The 11,750-nt window shown below is 48.3% G+C and overlaps 1 pseudogene; it reads right to left on the bottom strand.

Moving 5' to 3' along the window:
* Positions 1-999: 999 nt before the first annotated feature.
* LOC140213460 (uncharacterized) lies at positions 1,000-2,164 on the bottom strand (annotated as a pseudogene).
* Between the last annotated feature and the right edge of the window lie 9,586 nt (positions 2,165-11,750).

Raw genomic sequence — 11,750 nt, 5'->3', positions numbered from 1 at the left:
CATACACTTCTGCACCGACTGGGCCCGTCCCTTCGAATTCGACTCCCATCTGGACTCTCTCGATTCGAGACAACAGTACGCTGCCGACTGTGGCTTGGTGTCGCTTTCACAAGATATTTTGCCTTCCGAGTCAGTATGAACGAGAGCACGGGTTGCAGTCACTGCGGCGGCGAGGAGGTCATAGAACACGTACTTTGCCACTGTTACAGTGGCTAGAATAGAGGAAGTGTGCGCAAGGCGCCGCCTCTCGCGTGGGCTTCTCGGATGTTCCGCTCAGGTGGCGCTCGCATTCGCTTACACGTCGCTCGGAGGCGGCGGTCTGCTGTAGGCACTGTGGCATTCCAGCCGCGGCACTGAGGCAGCTTGGTGTTCTACACTCCTTTTTTTAGATTAGCTGCAGTCATAATGAAGCCATATCTGAGGCAGCTACGATCGCATGGCCTCCGCACTTCGCTTTGCGCTGTTGCAAAAGCCGGTCCAGAATGCATCTACAGCTGCCTATTCCGTACATGCGTCTGGTGGCGTTGATTCTACAGCGGAGGCCACGCGATCGCAGTTTCACATGTTTACTACACTAAACACAGAGCGTATTAGTGCCGAGACCTGCGTTTATCCATTCGACAAGCGACGCTGATCTGTTGAACGGCGCCATGTTTGACCTATATCCGAAACTAATTTTTCACGACCGCGGCATTAGCTCCTAAATAATACTGCGAAAATGACCTTATTGTAACTGCCTTCGTGCCCTCCTGCCGATCTTGCTCCTCATTAACCCGTGAGGTCTGAGTTAGTTAATCGGTTTACCTTGTGAGATGACCTGCATTACTGGAGATTCAAAATTGCTGGCATGCTGGTGTTGACTACTAATTCCTAACAGGCACCATAGCACTGTGTATGAAAATAAAAAATAACTGAGATCCACACAAGCTTCTTAATTTTTATCAGTTTTATTCAGCAAGTTAAGATTAGGCAAAGTGAGCATCCGCATTGTTATGTTGGTTATGTAGTGCGGCGCATCTTCAGATGTTTCTTTTTTTCTCGCGTTGATATTCTTTCTTTGTTCAAAGACTTGATGTAAAAGTGAAGTCGTGTAAAGATAAAAAACTTCACTATATTGCTTGACAGTGCTTCTTTGTGGGCATCACAACCAATGGAAGGCACGTGTTGCATACAATGCAAAATATCGGTGACGCTATCTCTTTGGACTTTCTTCCAACTGAACCACATTGTGAAGCTATCCTCCAAAGCTTCCACGAATGAAAAAAGTTGTCTTGAGGGATACAGAAGCCCTCTTTTATCACAAAACTGGGTGAAAGATGAGAGAGCTTCATCTGAATTCTCAACCGATGTCAGCAGCTGCTCAAAGCAGTCCCGACATTTCGTTGTTAGTATTTTCCGTCGGGCCACAAAGCCAGCCAAATAAAATACCAGCCTTGCATCACTATGCTTCTCCGGATAAGGATGATCAGTGCACAAGGATGATGTTTCAAGCACGCTGGAGGCTTCGTCAATTCTTCCTGCACCAATCAAGTTGTCCACTTGGTCGGCTGCCTCAGCTGGTCCGACAAATGACACGATTGCGCCACCTGAGCAGTTAGTTGCCTGTGTCTAGAGCTTTTACTAAATTATTGAAGCTCAGACAGTTAAGAGCAGCAAGGAACTGTGCTGAGGTTGGATGATCATTACATCCCGAAAACTGGCGAATTATGCCAAACAACTTCTCTATGGGATCCTGGCTCAGGCGGGAAGTTAGCAAATATTTGTAACCTACTTGCTCGGTTAGGTATCTTAAAAGCTCCAACGTTCCTTGCAGGGTCACTCTTAAACCCTCTGCTGTGCTTGAAGACAAAAAACCTGCTTTTGAGTGGCCTGTTTTGGCTTCCCATTCATTGATGTAAAGTAGGGAATCACTCAGCACCTGTTCTTCTGGTGAATTCGGTCTGAGGGCACTGGATGGAAGTCTTGATGTCATGATGGCAATTAACTTCTGCATAAATCCAATGAAATGTTCTGTCTGCTTCCGGTGTGCCAAGGCTTTGTCAATTTGGCTCTTATAGAAGAAGAGGCCACGTAGAACTTCAGAGCTGAAAAGATGAAAGGCATAATTAACTTTCATTTTTTCAAAATTATTAGGGTTCAGGCGGACTTCGCTTATCTTTGGCATAACTTTGAGCGTTGTGGCACATTTGTCCAGTTCATATGCTATCTTTAGTGGCTTCACGTCCACATGCCCTGCTGGTGTCTTGTAACCAGCTTTAACAAAGCCGTTTCTCACACACTTCACTAAGTGTGGAAAGTCTGACAGGAAAAATAGTCGTCGGTCATCATCAGTGGGGTGGGATGTTGATGGTTTGATAGCTGTTCCTTTACCCGATATTCCAAACTGATGCCACAATGCCCGATTCCATGATGCTCCGTCGCATGTCACATAATCCACTCTCAGCCCAGCATTCTCAGTTAGCATCACCGCTTCTAAGACGATCTTGGAGAGTAGTGGCGCCTTGACATTGCCCTTAGAGGCAAACACACCGAGAATCTGGTGCCACGAACCTGACAGCGGCTGAAACATTACCACTAATCCGTGGTCGCAAGGGAGTGTTTTGTCAGATTCGGCCGTCAATTGAGTGTTCAAAGTGTCGTGAGATGAACTGCTGATCGAAATGCAGCTCACATACGGCTGCGTTGCATTCAAGCGGCTTGTCTGCTCTCGGTATGTTCCTTTGCCACTTCTGAGACACGGCGTCTTCCTTCGTGACTCCGAACAATGAAAACTTGTTCTTGCATGACTTGTAACCAGTCGTGCATCCGGGCACAAAACAATGGCTTTGACGGCGGCTCATTGTGCGTCATTCGCACAAACTTCGACGAAAATCTTAGCAAGCAGACTGAAAGAACTCCGACAACACGTGTAGGAAACTCGCAGTCATCCGCTGTAAAAGCGCTCAACTCGACGACGACGTGTAAACAGGATCGAGCGCCATCTGGTGGTGGCATCGCTAGGCAGCGTCAGCGACTCCCATAGTGGCCGCTCGGGGATAATCACACTTCCCCTTTCTAGCCACTGTACCACTGTCCTCGATACAGCGCGCACCGGCTGTCGCTAGCGGCCGTGCTGGCACGCCTTGACGACAGGCCACTTTCAGAACAGACAGTCTTGGAGTGCCGATATGAACTGTCGTCGCACTGAAAGCCGGTCAAGGCTTTCTTGAACTTTTTACTTGGCAGTATAGCCTATTGGAAAGACTATAATGATCCCGTCCTTTATTTTTTCCACGCCTTTTTTTTTTCTCCCCGCTCTTCTTTCCGTCTTCCCCTTTCCCTTGCCCTAGTGCAGGGCAGCAAACCGGAGGTTTCAACTCTGGTTGACCTCCCTGCCTTTCTCTCATTTGCATCTCTCTCTCTTTCTCTCTCGCACCGTTGAAACAATGCGTGTGCGCACAAGACACTTCGCCCGGACCCCTACCCACCCACCGCCTCGCAAGTCTCGTAATAAAAAGGCTCCACAAGGCATTCAGTGCAACTCTCTTCGCGCACCGTGCCTCTCTCAGGTCAGGTTACGCACCTGCGGCAAGACCTTCGATTCTTCTATGATGTGTGAGCCGTACTCAAGTAAACCTAACAATCCCAGTACTTTAGAGAAAAGTCAGCGCCATCTGCACTCAAGCAACTTCGTTTTACTCTTCCCGTACGAGAAATACAGCGACTGCACACACGTCTATGCTGATGGCTCAACTACATCAACCAGTTCCGGTGGCGGTGTAGTTATACCAACAAGGGCAATAACCGAACGGTTCAAGACTTCCCATGTCACTACGTCTACACCTGCAGAGCTCGCGGCTCTCCGCGGTGCACTTCACGTGATCAACACAGAGAGCCCTGAAAAAAGGGCTTCGTCCACTGCACAGTGAAGCTTTGACGCGTCAAGAGGAAATGAATCGGAGATTGGCACAAATGTCGGTATTGACGCTTTGATGTGAAATCAATGCCTTGACGTGAAATCGCGCTTAAATTTTGAACCCGGAAGCTCTGCTGGGCATTTTGTGATGAAATAATGTAACAATATTATTCTTTTTCAGTGTTAGAGAAACAAATGTGTCGGTTTTTTTTAATAGCTCTGCGCGGAACAGTATTCTTTTTCAACTTGTCATATTTTTCAGAAAAAGAATATGAAAAAAAGCCCACTTTCTTTCACGCCCTTCAAAATTTCATGAAATTTTACATCTCTACCTCTGACTGAATAGACATTACTAGAACGCCGTCCCCTCCGATCATCGGCGCAGAAGGCACTGAAGGCACTTTTGTGCTTTCTGAGAACTCATGGTAAGGTTTGTAACAGCGCACCCAAGACAAGCACAACAGAACAAATAAAACGTCCTTGTCTTAGGTGCGCTGTTACAAACCTTACCATGAATCCCAACCAACTGGCCCAACTTGCCGTTCTGATGCAGTATCTTTCTGAGAACGTCTGGCTTGTGCGAGTGTCTTTGGCTCTGTATAGAGCTTCCGTGCACGTCTCTCTACCCCTTCTCTCTTTTTCTCTTCCTTCTTTCAGTTTCCCTTCTCCCTTCCCCCAGCGCAGCGTAGCCAACCGGACTCTTGACTGGTTAACATCCCCGCCTTCATTTTTATCTCTCTCTCACTCTTACTTAAACTCCAACAAATGTTCAGTGCTGCGCAGCTTTGCTCTACTTGGTGTAGGTAATTGGAGTGACACCAGTTCATCGGTGTAGGTTGATGTAACTGTGAAATAAGACGACTGAGCTAGGAGAAAAATAACCTCGGTAGCTGCTTTTCGTGTGCAGTGAATCATCCCTATAATAGATCTACATCAACTTTACAGCAAACTGCAATATTGCGCAAGGGTCCGTAATGTAACAGACACGTTAATTCAAACATTTACAGAGAAAAAAAGAGCAACGGGAACATGGGATAGCATCAACGTCTCAGCCCTTAGAAATAACGTAATTTTGCATGGGGGCGTCGTTAGAACTCAGTTGGACGCTGTACAGAACAGAACATTCTTTGGGGACAATTACTGACACACAGGCCACCATTGTTACCAAATCCTGATACATTTGCTCCTCATTGGTCCTTCGACCTCAACCGACGATGTGCAGGCAGGTGTAAGTCTGCTTACAGGAGCAACTGTATGAACTGAATTATGAGTTTTTAAACACACTGGACGCTGTGGGCCTTCGGAAACCAATCACAGTACGCCTCCGCGAACTGGTTCCCAGTGTATTGAATTCCTCGCGTAGTGAAATATTAAAGGCACCAGAGATACGAGGTAGTTGTCCCAAATGTTCATGTTTGTCGGTTTAAAGCATTTCACACCTGCCATGGTAGCTTGGAGGCTAATTGCGTCCCGGCCACGGGGGCTGCACTTCGATGAGGGCGAAACATAAGAACGTCCGTGTCCGTGGATTGCGGACAGGTTAAAGATCCCCAGGCGGTCAAAATTAATTCGGAGTTCCACACAATGGTATGCCTCATAATATGATCATGGTTCTGACACGTAACACCGCACAATTAAATTGTTTTATTTCACTTTCTTTTGCAAACATCAGTGTGGTCACCTTCAAAATACCTCTCGTTAGACAAAATACACCACTCTCAAGTTGCCCTCCATTGCTGGAAGTACGCTTGGAAGTCCTCTTCTCTTAAAGGACCCCTCACCTGGCCACACAGCAAATTTTGGGTATGCGCTGGAGGTTGTTACGTGTCATTTAAGGAGTGTTCTACCGCAAGAATTTTCCAAATTAGTTCATGAATAGCAGAGATAAAAATATTTAAGGCATTTGAAAATTTGGGAGAAACGCATTGTTTGTTGCACGCTTCGCGCGCTTCATATGTAACGATGAGCGGACTTCAAGGTGAGCAGACTACTTTCCCAAACCAAGCACTCAATCGTCAGTGTCTCATTACCAAGTAGGATGATAAACTCTCGAATCACGATAATTTAGATGTTAGAAACTGATCCCAAGAGCTTTCAGCCAGCCGCTGAAACTGCGGTATTGCCAAATCTGCTAATATAGTAGCATTTAAAGAAGTTAGGGTCACACCTTCAGCCTAAATCCCACAATAATATACATATAATAATGAGCGCGCTTCAAAGCACCTTCCGCCACCATGGTGGTCGTCACCTGTGGGACATGCAACAAGGGAGCGAACCTCCAGTCCGCACATGCTGTAGGAATGCCCAAAGAAGACACTGCGAGGCCGCGACTGGTTTCAGCCGCTACTGTTTACTCTCTCTAGGGCAGAGGGCTACTCACTCAATTGCTGCTGTCACCAACGTTGCTGTCACCAAGTGCAGAGCGCAGGAGATGAAAATCCTTTATATCGGACGCTGGGCGTGCAACAAAAGAAATGCACCACGCGAGACCCAGAAGGGCGGCGGCAACGTCCAAAATACAGCACACGGTTCGTGTCTCGTCGCGGACCCGACGACAGCACTCGCGTGATTGTCGTCTGGCGAAGGTCGCGCGATGTTTGCTGTTCTTTGCTTTGCTTCTCTATCTCTCTCTTTACCTCCTCACTCAACCACCTATCGCGCGCCGGGATCCGGTCCTGACACTCGAGTGGCCTTGCCACTCGAGTGTCGCGCAGGGCATTGTTTGATATATGGTCCCTAAATAGTTTTGTTAGTATTTGAGGTTGGGCTGCGGTCTGCGCCAGTTGCGGCGGCTCCTCCACGGCGCATGCGGCGGTGGCGCTGCGAGCAATCGGAGCGTCCGTCGCGCTCCAAGGAGGCTTAAATAAACCTTTAAACACTAAATGCAAATGCTAAGTGAAGTTAAAGGGCTACATTAGTGTTCGAGAATCTCTAAGGTGTCAGTATTATCGCAAACAGAGCCTTAATAATGGAGAAGTTGAGGTAAATGCAGGACACGATTAGAGACTCCTCCGGGACAGTCGAAGTACTTGCCCGATGACGAAAGCACTCCTCAGTTAAATTCTGTCACTGGTACTCAACTACTCGTTCCAAAACAAATATCCTAGTGTTGTATTATAAGATGAAATAAAATGCTACTTGTCGAGTTCTATGTGATTTTTAGGAAAAAAGAACTCATTGAAATTACCCTTTACAGCGACGCGGGCGGTCGAAAGATTTCGTTTCCGCTCGACTTCGCGCCGCCCACGCTTTCGCGTTTCAGTAGTTTCGTTATCGCGTAGCGCTGCGCTGGTTTGGCTGGTTCGCGAAACCAGCACAAACTGCAACTAGCAGAGAATTCTACTTCCATGCGATGTCGCGGGATGCCCGAACGGTCTGCGCCACTTGGCAAAAAAAAAAAAAAAATTGGTGCCCTTGCGCTCTGTGAAGAAGGATGAGCAGGAACCTCCGCCGCTGGTCGGTCCGGTATTGCACAATCTTCGAGATCGGCCCACGTATGGGGAGGGCTTAAAGCGTGCTGCACCTCCGCCGCGGCCCGGCCCGGTATTGCACTATATTCGGGATCGGCCCACGGATGGGGAGTCCTTAAAGCCTGCTTCACCTTCGCCGCAGGTCCACCCAATAGTGCCCTATTGTCACGTGGTAGTGACGGTCGAGAAAATAGTAGAAATAGCCAATGAGCGTTGCGTACGCAGCTACTCGGACAGTCCTGAGCCAGTCCGGGACGACAAATCGAAGAGCATCCACTACGAACTACATTTGGAGGACATGCAGGGTGACGGACGTGAACGTTTAAGGTGGCGGCAGCGGTAAGTCTGCCAGCAGCTGTGTCTCCGGGGCAGCAGTAGCCGCCGCAATGTTGCGTAAGCAGCGGCGGCGTGGGAGGCGGCCGTTGGCGCCGCCACCGATTCCTTGACTGCATTCTCGTGCAAGCTCCCGCTGGAGCTCGGGACGAGCGGATTCCATCTTTCGAAACGGCGCGCCGCACAGAAACACCTGCCCATCACCTCTCCAGGCCCCGCACACTCTCAAGTTCAACAAATGGCCACAGAGGGCGAAAAATCAATCGAGGCGTGTTTCAGCGTAAGCGTGCAAGTGGAACTACTGTAATTTGGTCGAATACATTAATTTGTGCTTTTTCTGCTAGGGGCGCTGAACATGCTGAATTTTTTACTTCACACAAACCATTGACATAAACAATCGAGGTGTCTAAGGATATTTTTTTACCTCAGGCAAATAGGAAGTTGATTTTTTTTAAATTTTATTGCTGAAGCTGCTTTTTAGTCATAGCGTCAAGGTTTTTGTACTTGAGTAACCGCCGACAGCCTATTGGTATCGATGTGTTTCCTGGCCGTTGGCGTTCGAATACTACGGCGGTAAAACATTTTCGAAAGCATGCTGGTTTTGTCTGCGAATCATTACATAGACTTGCTGTAAAGAGGTCTACTCTTGGCAAAAAATAGTGCCTCATTTTGTTTAGGCATTGATTATCATAACGAATGCGGCGGAGGTTGAGGGAGCACGCTTGAAGGTACATTTTTATGCCGTTGATCTCCATAACACCGTAAGTACGCAAACCGATGTCACAGAACACCCGATGCATCATTCTGTGTTCTCCGTCATCGCTTGTTTGCTGTACGCCTACTAATTCTTCATTAATTCTTCAAGTGTTGTATCCTCCTTTTGTCCTTGTTCTCTTGTGCTTCACTTACAGTATTTATTTATTTATTTATTTATTTACATGTACCTTACAGGCCTTCGAGAAGGCATAGTGTAAGGGGGGAAATACGGTAACATATTAGTATGGAGTCGGGAAAGAAATAAACATCAGCAACAGAACATGGAAAATTAATACGTTAGCAAATACAATATGTAGAGCAATAACAATAAATGGTAAACAATAACATAATAGCATAATAACATCGTAAACGTTTTTGCATGTTATACAGTAGTAAGTATCGTAAAAAAAAAAAAATGGGAGCACTGCGAGTCCGCTGTAATGCGCATTTGCAAAACCAATACGTTTGATAAGACGCAGTGGTTATCATAATTTCACTACACATGTATTAAGCTGGCACATATGGTTCAGATACAGATACCTGTATGCGGACTTGCACGACGTTGATGCGGAGATTAGGATAATTATGACACCCGTAAGGAAGAGGCAGCTGACGGCCGTAAGCTGTTGCGTTCTTTCCGCCAAACTACCCGGCCTGGTAGTGCTGTATAAACGCTGTATAAAAGTGACACGCGGTGACAGGGAAATTATTATACTTAGCAGCCGACCGTACGTTTTGTAGCTTAGGTCTTCTTTCTTGTGCGTTTGTGCTACCCTTATTAATGAGCCATTTCTTGACTATGTTCTTGACTATGTAACCGCGTTTGTGTGGATGCGTAGACGTGTGCTTTTTGTTGTACTTGTAAAATGCAAATAAAATATTTTCATGCTTACTCAATCTTTGGTGTCGTGTGCGTTTATTCCAGTCGAGGCCATCGTGCCACCTGGAAACCGCATTCTGTCGGTAGCCCTACACGAAATGCAACAGCTGGAGCGCGGCGGCACAACTCGGGGTCACGGCGGCGTAATAAACGAAAAACCGCTCGGGATGCCCTTAAAAGTCAGTTCAGAGTGTGCCTTAACTCGGTATGACTCAGCGCTACATGTATTCTGCTGCGCCTCGATCGTGCTCCCGCCGGTTTGGTTGCTGTGGGTACGTTCGATTCGCCTGCACCACTTGAACTAGTTCGCGAGGTGCTGCACCCTGCCATTCGTTTCAGCGGTGCAGCAATGGCGCCCGCAGAACCACGACGTTCGTTTCAAAAGGTGCAGGAAAGGTGCAAGGCTGGTTCATGATTTTGCTGCACCCGCTCCACTGTCGGTGCCGACTTGGTGCAGGCATACAGGTGCGAAGCAGCGACGTAGCAGACGACGCAGCACACGGGCGCGAGCAGCGTCAAAACCCCGCTTACGCACATCTGATGTGTCTACGCGACTGTGGTGTCTATTTACGCCCCACAAACCGATCATACCTGCAGTTCAGGACCTCTCAAACTTACGCACTCCATGCACATTAGTCTGACATAGCATAACGCCTAAACCGTGTCTACACCTTTGCATTCGTTTCGAGTGTTTCGCTGGGCCTGCACCTCCGGAATCGAGCTGCACACATTCTAAACTTCTCGTGAACCGCCGTGAACTGGTTCGCAGTGGTGCAGGCGAATCGAACAGACCCTGTGTGGCAAACGTAGCGCCTACATATACATGTAGGCGCTACGTTTGCCACACAGCAACTAAACTGGCGGGAGCACGATCGAGGCGCAGCAGCCGGAAACCCAGTAAAGCCACAGAACACCTGGTAAAGCGGCCATACTGTGCAAAACCCCGTTTCCGGATGGATGGATGGATGGATGTTATGAGCGTCCCCTTTGGAACGGGGCAGTGGGTTGCGCCACCAAGCTCTTGCTACTATGCTGCCTAATATCCTACCTAGGTTAACCAATGAAAAAAGAAAAAAAAACACTATGAACTACCGCGTCCAAACTTTCTGATCCCCTATTGCGAATTGTGCTTTTGTACGTCTCCGTCTTTTGTCGTTTCCCTACTTTTCCTCCACCAATCCTCCAATCGCCTCTTACTAATGTCTATTGCGGACCTGTTTGCTTTACCACTGCTCCCGCTGAACCCAAGGGCTTCAAGGAGGCCAGTGGTGCCTAAATCGACCGCTGGGTAGACGTCTTCACATTCTAATAAAATATGCTCCGTCGTTTCCCTAGCTTTACCGCAGCAAGTTTCCTGTTGTACAGCGCCGCCTGTGGTCGCATACTTTAGTTCACGACGCCACCGCTACGCTTATTTCCGCAGCACTGTGGAAGGTACAGTTTCCCTTCTCTAAGTTTGTATAGGTGTTCTGTGACCTCTCCTCCTCGCGCCCAGCGCGGCCTCTCATTGGTTACCTCCTCCCCCAACTCCTCCTTCTCTTCTTCGGGAGAGAGCCCCTTCCTGCCCATCCTACCGGTGGATTAGACACTGATTAGACACCAAAAATTGTGCCAGAAATAACTGATATGACTGCTTCCGTGTTTTTGTCTATTTAATAACGAAAATATCACACGATCTTTAGAAATATATCAACTCGAAACCAGCAAAGCAGGGCATGCCGCTGATATTTAAAAAATTGGAGGACGCTTAAGCTTCGCCTTCAAGAGTGGAACGCGATAGCGTTCCCGTCGACCCACCAAGGGGTGTAGGACAATGCGCTACGGCGCAGCGATCACTTACGAGGCGCCCCGCATCGGACTTTGCAGCCACCAATCACGCGGTGAGTGCCGAGCAACGCAGTGTTCGCGGCAACGAAACGTGCGCCTGAACAAGCGGAACGAACCAAAGAACTCGGTGTCTCGGAGAGAGAAACGATCTACGCGAGCCAAACGTAATGATCGGCACGGACAGCCCGGCAGCAACGCGCCTCACACCGGTCCCCGCACGGCCGCGAGAAGCGGGCGAGTGGCGCGCCACCTGTCGGGGCAGCGCCGTACATAGCGAGGAGAGTGTCTTCTGTGTTTGCCGAAAGAGGGCTCTGCGTGTGCGGCAAGCGCAGAAGAAATGTAGCGGAAACGTACTTCGCTACGCGTTTAACTGCGACTTCCGTAATTTACATGCTCATAATTACCGATATACACCGCACTATACTTTCTACGGCACGTTTCTAAGGCAACACCGCATTCACTGAAGGCGCTTTTGTCCCGCTTTGAACTATCGGATCCGGATGCTCGGCCTGCACGAATGCTTTTCCGAGAATGCATGTCGAGATTTGTGGAAATTCAGAAAGCACAAGATTGTGTACCTGCGTGGCTG

Source organism: Dermacentor andersoni, chromosome 10, assembly GCF_023375885.2.
Source record: "Dermacentor andersoni chromosome 10, qqDerAnde1_hic_scaffold, whole genome shotgun sequence".
NCBI classification, from domain to species: Eukaryota; Metazoa; Arthropoda; class Arachnida; order Ixodida; family Ixodidae; genus Dermacentor; species Dermacentor andersoni.
The sequence above is the reverse complement of the archived record's forward strand: the minus strand, read 5'-3'. Positions and strand labels throughout refer to the sequence as shown.